The following is a 12829-nucleotide window of genomic DNA, read 5'->3' on the forward strand; positions in this document are numbered from 1 at the left end:
GGCCAAATGTCCACTGGGAGAGTAGGCTTCCCATGTGCCCTTGATTATGTCAACCAGTAAAGGAACTCTGGGATAGTCCCAGAAGATACCTTGAGAGTGGGATCAGCACATACCCTTGGATGGGGAGGCCAGCAACACAGAACTTTGTTAGGCCAAGAAGGCACCTGGATAGCAGGATTACCATGTGTTCTTTAAAGTCAATAAGAATAGCACAGCTCTTCACAAGGCCAAGCAGGCAAATTGAGAGTGGGGTTACTATATGCCCTTGGGCCAGGAGAACAACAACTGATCTGTCTAATCAGCCTGAGACAGGCTCACTGTGCTCCCTTGGACTTCAAAATCATCACCTCCGGTCTGTGCTCAAGCAAGTAGACACGTAGATAACAGGCTTACCATATTCCCTTGAACCTGGAGACCAACAATTCAGCTTTCTGATAGGCCAAACAGGCATTTGTTAAACAGGCTCACCATGGAATCTTGGACCCATACACCAAAAAATCAACTCTCTTCTAGGTCCCAGCGACAGTGGGATCACCATGTACCCTTGGAATGGAGATCAGTAAGTGAGCTGTCTGATAGGCCAAGGACGTACCTGGACAACAGTTTCACCATGTACCCTTGAAACTGTAGACCAACAATGCAGCTGTGCCTTGGGCCAAGAAGCCATGTGGAAAGCGAGTTCACCATTTGACCTTAGACATAGATCCTTCCTTCTCCCAAGAGTACATGACTCTCAAACACTGGGCTTGCCAGTTGATATCAGACTATGAGATATGCAAACCTGCTGAGCATTGCACCAATGTGTCCAAAGGAACCATGGAGACCTGGGAGACTTCAAACCCTGAGCCTTCCATCCTAGGATAACACTGGGCTAAGAAGCTGCTGGGACACCAACTTGTCCCAAAACTCTATGACTGTGTCCTTTTCAACACTGCAGAGAAGTGAGCATTTGAGTCCCTTCTTACTTTGGATTCACATCAGCGTCAGGTCCTTGTGGCCTGCTATCTATGTATTATTCATTTTGGGGGAAGTTCTTCTCAGAAGAAAACTACACCATGCCCTAGGAGATGGAACAGTCGTTTGAAGACTTTTTTTTTTTATTATTATTAAAACATATGTCAGGACTATAATGGTTGGAGGAATGGCAGTGATCACACATAGGCTGCTGGAAAGAACTGGATTCTCGTTTCAGGCCATCATCAGAAAAACTAAGTTTGCTGTATTGTAACGATCAGAAGATCTGATCCTGATTGCAGAACCATCCCTGATTACAGAAACTAGGTTGTGTCCCCAACCTCATCCTTCCAGACCATTCCAGGAAATCTAGGAGGTTCCATCTGGGAAAACACTAGGAGTTCTTGGAAGGGAAATAAGGGAGAGGATTATTGCTTGGAATAAAAACAGGGTTGAATGAGTTCCAGAAAGCAGGGTTCTCAAACTAATGGACAAAAATATGCAAAAAAAGACAACTTTAAGAAAAGAATGAGAAGCAATATGCAGAGAAGTAAGATGAGAGGAGCTTCCTCAGGAAAGAAGACTGCTGGTCCACAGCAGAAGAATCTGGAACCGGATCTCCCAGGGCCGATGGGGGAGGTCTATCTGCAGAGAACCCCCCTTCAGGATCTGTGAGGAAGACAAGAAAGAACAAGCAGAAGACTCCTGGAAATGGAGATGGTGGCAGTACCAGAGAAGCACCCCAGCCACCTCGGAAGAAAAGGTCCCGGGCCGATCCCACTGTTGAAAGTGAGGAGGCCTTTAAGAATAGAATGGAAGTTAAAGTGAAGATTCCTGAAGAATTAAAACAATGGCTTGTTGAGGACTGGAACTTAGTTACCAGGCAGAAGCAGCTCTTTCAACTTGCTGCTACGAAAAATGTAGATGCCATTCTGGAAGAGCATGCAAATTGCAAAAAGTCGCAGGAAAATGTTGATAACAAGGAATACGCAATTAATGAACTTGTGGCAGGAATAAAAGAATATTTCAATGTGATGTTGGGCATTCAGCTGCTCTACAAATTTGAAAGGCCCCAGTATGCAGAAATCCTCTTGGCTCACCCTGATGCACCAATGTCCCAGGTTTATGGAGCCCCACACCTACTGAGATTATTTGTAAGAATCGGAGCTATGTTGGCATATACACACCTTGATGAGAAGAGCCTTGCATTATTGTTGGGCTATTGCATGTTTTCCTAAAATTTCTGGCAAAGAGTGTTGCATCTCTGGTTACTGCCAGTGATTACAAAGTGGCTTCGGCTGAGTACCACCGCAAAGCCCTGTGAGGGTCTACTGACCACTCACTGTTACGTCTGGTATCTGTAAACACTCTTTTTGTTCTTAGTCTTTTTCTTGTATAATTGATGTTCTTTAAAACTGTTAATGTATAACATGGCTTATGTTTCAGTTTGTTTTCTGTTTTGTTCTAAACAGAAAATGAAAGGAGTGCAAGCTCCTTTTCTCATTTCATAGTTGCTACCAGTGTACAGAGTAATTAGACAAAGATGAAACATTCAGTAGAACATTTTATTGCCTAGTTGACAACATTTCTTGAAAGCTGGTGGTTCTATCCCTTTGACACTACACAATTTTCTAATATGTGTTAATGCTCCGTGATAAATGCCCTGATTCCTAGTGCAAAGGTTCAACTTAATGTCTATACTTGAAAACCCATGCATTTGTGCTCTCTCTCTCTTTCTCTTTTTTAAAATGGTGCTTGAAGTAAAACAGGCCATCCTCTACAAGTCCATCTATGTTGTTCCTTAGGCATTCTATCTTTGCACAGATTGTTGAAGGATGGTGATTTGTTTCATGGTTTTTGTATTTGAGTCTAATGCACGTTCTAACTTGATAGAGGCAATGCATTAATGTGTAGCCATGGTTTTCTGGAGAAGTTGATATTTTAGGAATTGTATTTAAGATCTTAATTAAAATTTGTTTCTATATTTCAAAGCCAAAAAAAAAATATGTCAGGAAATGAAGAGGGGTGATGGGAGGAAGTTATAGAGGAGATCAAGGCCCTGAACACTGTGGAGTCTTTGGCTGAGATCCTCCAGTTGAAGGAGTAGTGTTACATCCTCAAAAGACAGGTGGAAACCTTAAAGCAAGAAGCCAAGCAGTGCAGTGAGAGGCAGGCTCAGCTCCATGAGTTGGAGAGTTTCTTCATTCAAATGAGGGTCTTCTTGGATGTTTCTGCCTTACACGCAGTGCCCAAGGGTTAATGTATGGGCACCCACCCACTATGGAACAGAAGGGGAGTTGGGAAGTGTGTGATCATCTAGCAGAGTGGTGGTGTGCTATGAATTTGAATATTAGGTAAATAAACCATTTAAAATTATTATTTCTGTATAGCTAATTTACAAAAAAAACCCCTGCGTGAGCATAATGAGCAGCCTGTCTTAGAGTCAGTACTGTCCTTTATAGAGTCATCACATTCTCTTGACTCTGGGGTCTCCATGGCTCTAAGAATATGTTGGGGGCATATACAGAGTTTCCTCTGAGCATAACCTGCCTGTTCCCATCAACAGTTTTGGACATACTGATCTGTATAACCGAAGCAGAGCAGTTGAGGACAGTACCGTTCTGATTGGAAGGAATAGAGAAGCAGTATGTCTGTACATAGGTATTTCTTCATAAGGCAATTGGTGGAGACAAATTCAGCAGATTTTTGCTAAATCTGAGGTTTCCCCCTGATGTTATGACTTCAGACCATGGCCAAAACAATAGGTGTTTCTCCATGACAGGTTCCTATGTGAGGCAGTCCTTGGAAGAACAAATATGACAAGACCAAGGAAGCAGGCTAGAGTGAGGCCAGAGGCATGAGACCATTCCCTGTCTCTGGGTCAGGAGGTTTTGGGTCAGGGCAGGAGGCAAAATGGTATGAGATGCCAAGATCTTGGGCTCTATTATGACCAAGGAAGTACTGCAGGAGTTGGGGAGACATGTGGGATTCACATTGGGAGTTTTATGTGTATGGGTGTTTGCACAGAGTAAGGCACAGTGTGAGAGAGGTGGGAATAGGTGCACCTTGGAGACTTCAGGGTCTTGGAACCACTTCCAAGGGTCAGTGCTGACATTCTGATAAATTGGACACTGGGGGTCAGAATGGAGTTGGAAGATGAGATTCCTGGCTGGCTCCAGTGACCTGGTGTCTCCAATGGACTCCAACTGACTTTGGAGCGGTAGAGTCTAGAGCTGTGGCTCCTGGGCTGAGCTCAGTTATAGCATTTTGCTCATACCACCTCATTATACCCAGATGGGAACAATGAGGAGGCTTCCTTTGTGGGTTGGAAGTGAAATTCAGGAGAACTTGTTAAAGGAGAGGCTTGAATCCATAAGCTGGATGATGTATGAGCTAATTTGAGGGTGCTGCTTTTGGGAGCCAGTGTGAAGGCTGGTAGAGTCCAGGTAACTTAAATGTAAGTGGGATATGGGTTGCTTGTGTGTAATCCTAGCACTTAAAACATCCTGTGCTTATCTGTTCAGACCCTGCTCACCCTGTCCTGGGTTCCACAAACATCAGGCCCCTGGGTTGGCTATTACCAGAGAGCTGCTCACACCTTGAGCTTATATTCCTTCATATCGAAAATGGGGACAACTTTACTAAGAGGTGATTGTGTGAGCAGGAGGCAAGAGAAGGTCGTTTCAGAGAGGAGATCTACAAAGGCAGGGACAGATGCAGTGTACAGGACGGAAGGAAGAAGGGAAAATTGAATCTGAGCCAGGTCCTTGTCCTGGTCTTTCCTCCCCAAAGAGAAAACATCAGCTTTTGGAAGGTAGCAGTGTGCGGGTTGCCTTTGTTCCATACCTGGCCCTCCCTGCCCCTTATGGCTCTAGGGCATCAAAGGAAAGCATCTGTCCAGCAGAAAGCAGATGCTTCCAAATGGAGCCACCCAGGTGCCCCAGTCCATGATTAAATCAGTTTTTCACTATTCAATCTGTTTGATTAAGCAACACTTTTTTGGGGCTGCCTTCTGTGTGTTGTTAACACTAACACATTTTGTTTTCTTTTGCTCTTTTGTAATCACTGAGGAAGTTAGGAATCTTTTCATGTGACTATTGGCTGATGGTTTTCTCCGTGGGATATTTCTGTTCCAGTATTTTCATGGTTTTAAAGGGACCTACCTTTCTTTCTTGATTTCTAGTTATCCTGTCTAGATTTGTATACAGTTCCTTAGCTCAATAGAGCCTTTCCTAGTTTTAGTCCTGTCATGTGGTGGGCAAGATTTTATTTTTTGAAACTTTGAATGAGTAGAGTCCAACTTCCAAACCTTCTTGTTCTTCCCGATTTTGGTGCTATAGCATTTTGCTCATACCACCTCATTATACACAGATGGGAACAATGAGGAGGCTTCCTTTGTGGGTTGGAAGTGAACTTCAGGGGAACTTGGTAAGGGAGAGGCTTACCTCTCCCTAATCTCTTCCACCTCCTCCAGATCCTAAAACTGTTTTCCTGTTGTATATTCCAAAAATCTGATGTCGTCTTTCGTATTTAGGCTGCCTCAGTCTTGAATAGCGTTTTAGGATCTTCTGTTCCATGTGGATATTCACGTCGTATATCACCACTTTGTCAAAGTCGGCCCTTTTGGGGTTTTCTGTTTCCTCTGGTCATTTCAATAGTCCTTTTGTAATACATCCAATCCCATCAGATTCTCCTCTCATTCTCTTTCTACCTCACTCTTGCTCTCAATTCATTCTTCCCATTTGCTGTGGAAGAACTAGTCCTTTTCATTTCTGTGGAAATAGAATTGGGTTCTCCACGAACACAGGCACTTGCTAGATGGGAAACTGGGATTGCATTGAATGATCAAGGTGGGGTCAACTGAAACTTTATGTCATCCATTCTATGAACCTGTTCTACGAACATAGGTAACATATTAACATATTGGACATCCCATTGATTTAGATCCTAAATACCCCTTAGTCATCTTTGATGGTTTTCTGGATGGAGACTTGTGTAGAGACTGTATAAAGTCTTTGGGTAGATGAAGTCCTCGGTTTGGTGCTCTCCTCAATAGGATTCAACCTTTGTTCATATTTCACAGAACTCCAATGAATTTTTCTTAATGTTTAACTTATATCCGATGACTTTGATTCAGTCACTTCCTGATCCGAATACTTTGTACATTCTCATAGAATATCTTTCTCTACAGTTTGCACTCAATTTATCCCATTGTTATCCCTTCCACGTTTCCTCCATCACTTCTTATACTCATTAGGACGTCCCCTTCTAGGTTTGTAGAATACTTGTTCAATTTTAGGTGTTCAATAGCCCCGAATTTTGTTTCTGCCTTGGTGAGCTGATTGTGTATCTCACAGAAGCAGCACATCATTATGTGTCTATGTGGGTATGGATACAATCTAACACATTTAATCTTTTCATTAGAATATAGAAACCATTGACATTTCATGAGATGACTGAGCCCTTCCATTTTTGTCCCTTGTCTTGCAATTGGTTTGCTTCATCCCTTTTTACATCCCTTTCTAAAGATACATTTGTTTTCTGTATGTCTTTGAAATGCTGATAAATGCTGTCAGCCTCCAAATCTTTGGCCACTTAAAGTACATACCCCATGAGTAAAAGGAATGTAGACTTACAAAGAAGAACCATTTAGATTTTATAGTTCCCTCTTTTAAAACACTAGAGAATTTACTTTCCCAAAAAGAAACAAATTCAGAAGGAAAGAGTAGGATGAAAGTCAACTTCATCAGCCTATATACAGATACACAATGCCAAAAAACCTGTAAACTCCAAAAACATGCCAACTGTTTTTAAAAACGATGGCACGTGACATTAGGTAACAAAAACTTTCATGGAGATGGAGGAGGTCAAGGTGGTCGAATGGTTCAGTAAGCACCAAAATCATGTGAATAACCTTGTAAGGAAAGAAGGAAGACTGAGATTCCTCACAAAAATGTATTATTACACAATAAATTTTAAAAAATTAAAAAAGGAACATATATATATATATATATTTCATACACATACACACACACATATGGAACATATGTGTGTGTGTGTGTGTGCGTGTGTGTGTATGCATATAAACTATGCATATAAACTATCCCAGTTCTAAACCCCAGCACCTGCGAGCATGACCTTATTTGGAAATAGGATCCCTGGAGATGTAGGTAGCTAGGATAAGGTCATATTTGAGTAGGCTGGGCCCCTAATTCAGGAGGACTTGTGTCCTTCTCAGAAGGGCAACTTGGGATACACAGATATGCACTGAGACAGAAGGCCATGTGAAGAAGTCCATAGACAGGGCAATACTACAAGCTTAGCCAGGGGCCTGGAACAGATCCTTCCTTAATACCTAAAAAAGGAGGATGGCCTAACAACATTGTAGCCTCTAGAACTGTAACACTGTCCACTGCTGTAGTTTCAGCCTCTAGGCTTGTGGTATGTTGTTATAGCACTCCTAGAAAACTAATACAAACCTCGTTAAAGGAAAGAAACCAACCATAAACCCATGGGGAATTGGAAAAGAAAAAAAAATTCTATCTACCTAACTATCAATATCTAACTCTTGAAAACACTGAAAAGGAACACACATTTGTGAGCCCTGTGAAAAGGAAAACTAGCAAACAAAAGAAAATGAGCCCCAGGATTCACTTGGCATTTCAGCTGGAAGAGATTTATCTGATATGAGAGTCGCTACACCAGCCTTCTTCTGAGGCCCACTGGCATGGAAGGTGCTTCTCCATTCCTTCACTTTCAGTCTGGGCGTAACTTTAGGTTCAAAATGGGTATCTTGTAGACAACATGTGGATGGGTCTTGTCGTTTTATCCAATCTGCAAACCTGTGCCATTTTATGGGCGCATTTAGGCACTTCACATTGAGAGTGATTATGGAGAGATACGTTTTTATTGACATCATGTTACCTTTGAAGTCTTTCTTTCTGTAGATTGTCTCTATATCTCTGCTCAATGCTATTCTTAGTATTTTTCCTCTTTTATAAACACCCCCTTAATATTTCCTGCAGTGCTGGCTGGGTTGTTGCATAGTCTTTTAAGCCTTGCTGGTCTTGGAACTCTTTATCTCTCCATCCATTTTGAATGTCAGTCTTGCTGGATAAAGTATTCTTGGCTGCATGTTCTTCTCATTTAGTGCCCTGAATATATCTTCCCAGCCCTTTCTGGCTTGCCAGGTCTCTGTGGACAGGTCTTAAGTTATTCTGATGGGCTTTCCTCTGTATGTAAGGATCTTCTTTGTCCTAGCTGCTTTAAAGAGGTTCTGCGTACAATTTTAATTCTTTATTCTTACTATTAGGTGTCTCGAGGACCTTTGAGAATCTGTAATCTTGGGGTGAAACCTTTCGGCCTCTAGTACATGAACGCTGATTCATTTGCGTGATTTGGAAAATGTTCATGAAGAACTTTTTCTACTATATCTTCTAGAATTCTTTCTTTCTCCTCCCCTTCAGAGATTTCAATAATTCTGACTTGGAATGTTTCACGGCATCATTTATTTCCCTGATTCTCTTTTTATGACATCTAAGCTGTTTGTTCCAGGCTTCCTCCTGTTCCTTTCTCTCTATATGTTTGTCCTCCAGATCACTAAGTTACTCTAGCGTTGAGAGAATTTAGATTAGATTGGAAATCATTGAGAGCATTGTGAAGCTCATCCCTGGTAGCTTTCAGCTCTTCCCTAATATTGAAATCATGATCTCTGGTCGTTTTCAGTTAGGCCCTAATCAATTCTGTTTGGTCACCCATGGCTTTCTCCAACAGCTGTTGCCTGGATAATTGTTAGCCTGAATTCTCTTTCTGACATATTGTTTATGTTGATAGGCTTTAGCTCTGTTGCAGAAGGTCCATCCTCTGTATTTTTCTTCTGATGGGCATTCCTCCTCCTAGTCATTTTGGTGAGAGGTGGCTGAATGGGTGTAGCTGGGTGTATCAACTGTAGTGCAATCAAGTTGAACCCTGGAATGCTTCTGAGCAATCAGGGTTCCCCACCCAAATGAGAGGAAAAAGAAAAGAAAAGAGAGAGAGAGAGGGAGAAATACAGTGAGCTAAAAGAGAAGGTTCAGCCCAAATGGGCCCCAAGGTAAGATTTATGAAGTATACAAACAGACACAGACAAACAAAAAGACTGATAAAATTATATGACAAGAGAAAAAAATCATATATACATTATTTGCATATATATATATATGCAAATAAAGGAAGAACCTCGTCAAAAAGAACCCCGAGTGTATGATTTATATACTATCAGGACAAACACAAAAACACAGAAACACTGGTGGAAGAAAAAGATGGGAGAGTGGTTGTAAATTCTCAGTGTGGGTGAGGAAGGTTGTTTTCATTCTTCCTGGATGTATCTTGATACCTTTGTTAAAGGACTCAACTTTCCTAAGATAAGGTGGGATTAGGAATTGGTTTTCCTATAGGGGTTGCAGTGATTGGGGAAAGGGGATTACCTTGAAGTTTAACTCTATATGAATATTAGAAAATAAAAATTTTATAAAGGAATAAACTAGACTAAACTAAACTAAAATTTAAAGAATAGAAATGCAAAAGGAAAACACAGATGAATGTATCAAAAAGTTCAGGATAGAAGGTTATTATGGAATTTGATGTACTGGACATCTCACTGTGATGGTAAATAGGTTAAAAATCATCTATGTAATAATAAAATATTAACTATATAACAAAAATGAGTCAGAATATTGGGATAGAATTAATTATAAAAATTCTCCTATGATGTAGTGTTGGTTGTTCTCTTGTCGTCTTTTTTTTTTTCCCCCTTTCCTGGTTGGTTTTCTGGGGGAGGCGCCTGCCACATAGGTTTTCATTCAATAATGTTCTCTCAGTTAAGTCCTCCCTCTCCCCTCAAGGGAGTGGGGTCTAAGGAAACTGTTTTCTTCAGGCTTTCATTCTCTGGAGATTTTTATATTTGTTCACTTTTGTTTTTCTCTCTTGCCTTGACCACTTTTGATGATTTTTATTGGTTTAGAGGAAAGCAAACTGCACCCTGACCTCCCTCTCAGAGAGAAGTCTCAGTCTGGCTGCAGAGCCCAAATAAATCCCCCCTTGGCCGCTGGCAGAGCAGGTTCCCAGTTGCGGTCCCTGGGGACTCAGGATTTTTGCTTTTACCCAAAACCAAGTCAGCGGCGGCTGTCTGGGCAGCTCCAGACTGCCAGAGAAGTTCCAAGCCATGATCACACTGAGATTTTCCCACTGGCCTGAGCTTGGAGTGCCTGGTCTCTCAGGTCTGAGAGCACCTGGCTGGCGTTTGTGTGCACCTATCTCAGGGGAGGGCGCGGGGCATGACTCAGACTCTGATGGCACGACAGGGCACTCACATGGGGACTGCAAAAGGCTGTGCTTCTGTTGGCTGTTGAGGCTCCCAGCCCCTCACGAGAGCTGGGCGCCACAGACTCTCAGGCTCGATGGTGGTTCAGGGACCTAGACCTGGTTTCTCTGCTGCATTCTCTCTGGCTCTGCGCCTGGGGTGGTTGTCCTGTGTCTGGGGACTTAAGCCCTTACCCTAACACCCCGATTCCCCCAATTTCCCCCTGGTGATCCTTTGTTCTTTTTTAGTGCTTTCTACCAGACTTCCGAGTTAATGCTGGTCCCCAGGCGCCAGACACTCTCGTTTTGGGATATTACGTTCCAACGGGTCGCCTCTGGTGGCTCCCTCCCCCTTTTGTTTATCTTCCGATATCAGTCTGACATTCCCACTCTGCTTTACCTGCCCACTGGTGTCTTTTTCCCCTTTAGAGATCCAGACATGTAGAATTCTGATCTCAGGCTGATTTTGTGGGTGATTGGAGTTCTTTGAAAGCTAATCAGCTCACTTTAGGGTACAGGTTGGAAGGGCGCCTCCTATTTCCCTGCCATCTTGTCTCCTCCAAGATTATTCTTAAGATTAATCTTAAAATTAATCTTCTTAAGATTCGTTTCAAGTTATTATGGCTTTGGATGGCATTGTAATTTTTTTTATTTAGCATTATTTAGTGTTTTATTATGTGAAAGGCACCTGTACATATAGCCCTGTATTATTTGCTTAATCCAATTAATCTCTTTTTTTTTAGTGTTATTTTTGTTTTGGTTTGTTTTTAATTTTTAATTTTTTATAAACATATATTTTTATCCCCAGTAGTACAGGTCTGTGTATCGCCAGGTTTACACACTTCACAGCACTCACCATAGCACATACCCTCCCCAATGTCCATAATCCCACCTCCCTTCTCCCAACCCCCCTTTCCCCAGCAACCCTCAGTTTGTTTTGTGAGATTGAGTCACTTATGGTTTGTCTCCCTCCCAATCCTATATTGTTCCATTTATTCTTCTCCTACCCCCTTAATCCCCCATGTTGCATCTCCACTTCCTCATATCAGGGAGATTATATGATAGTTGTCTTTCTCCTCTCTACTTATTTCACTAAACATGAACCCTCTGGTTCCATCCACATCGTCGCACATGGCAAGATTTCATTTCTTTTGATGGCTGCATAGTATTCCATTGTCTATACATACCACCTCTTCTTTATCCATTCATCTGTTGATGGATATCTAGGTTCTTTCCATAGTTTGGCTAATGTGGACATTGCTGCTATAAACATTCGGGTGCACGTGCCCCTTCGGATCACTACGTTTGTATCTTTAGGGTAAATACTCAGTAGTGCTATTGCTGGGTCATAGGGTAGTTATATTTTCAACAGCTTGAGGAGCCTCCATGTTGTGTTCCAGAGTAGTTGTGCCAGCTTGCATTCCCACCAACAGTGTAGGAGGATTCCCCTTTCTCCACATCCTCGACAGCATCTCTCATTTCCTGACTTGTTAATTTTAGCCATTCTGACTGGTGTGAGGTGGTAGCTCAATGTGGTTTTGATCTGTATTTCCCTGATGCTGAGTGATATGGAGCACTTTTTCATGTGTCTGTTGGCCATTTGGATGTCCTCTTTGCAGAAATGTCTGTTCATGTCTTCTGCCCATTTCTTGATTGGATTATTGGTTCTGTGGGTGTTGAGTTTGCTAAATTCTTTATAGATTTCGGACACTAGCCCTTTATCTGATATGTCATTTGCAAATATCTTCTCCCATTCTGTCAGTTGTCTTTTGGTTTTGTTAACTGTTTCCTTTGCTGTGCAAAAACTTTTGATCTTGATAAAATCCTAATAGTTCATTTTTGCCCTTGCTTCCCTTGCATTTGGAGATGTTCCTAGGAAGATGTTGCTGCTGCTGAGGTCGAAGAGGTTGCTGCCTGTGTTCTCCTCAAGGAATTTGATGGATTACTTTCTCACATTCAGGTCCTTCATCCATTTGGAGTCTACTTTAGTGTGTGGTGTAAGGAAATGGTCCAATTTCATTCTTCTGCATGTGGCTATCCAATTTTCCCAACACCATTCATTGAAGAGGCTGTCTTTTTTCCATTGGACATTCTTTCCTGCTTTGTCGAAGATTAGTTGACCATAGAGTTGATGTTCTATTTATGGTCTTTTTATCTATTCCATTGATCTATGTGTCTGTTTTTGTGCCAGTACCATGCTGGCTTGATGATGACAGCTTTGTAGTACAGCTTGAAGTCCAGAATTGTGATGCCACCAACTTTGGCTTTCTTTTTCAATATTCCTTTGGCTATTCGAGGTCTTTTCTGTCTCCATATAAATTTTAGAATTATTTGTTCCATTTCTTTGAAAAAGATGGATGTTACTTTGATAAGGATTGCAATAAATGTGTAGATTGCTTTAGGTAGCATAGACATTTTCACAATATTATTCTTCCAATCCAGGAGCATGGAACATTTTTCCATTTCTTTGTGTCTTTCTCAATTTCTTTCATGAGTACTTTATAGTTTTCTGAGTATAGATTCTTTGCCTCTTTGG

General features: G+C 41.7%; 1 pseudogene; it reads left to right on the plus strand.

Moving 5' to 3' along the window:
* Positions 1-1127: 1127 nt before the first annotated feature.
* Positions 1128-2597, plus strand: LOC131831459 (mortality factor 4-like protein 2; annotated as a pseudogene).
* Positions 2598-12829: the final 10232 nt, after the last annotated feature.

This window comes from Mustela lutreola, chromosome 5 (genome assembly GCF_030435805.1).
Source record: "Mustela lutreola isolate mMusLut2 chromosome 5, mMusLut2.pri, whole genome shotgun sequence".
NCBI classification, from domain to species: Eukaryota; Metazoa; Chordata; class Mammalia; order Carnivora; family Mustelidae; genus Mustela; species Mustela lutreola.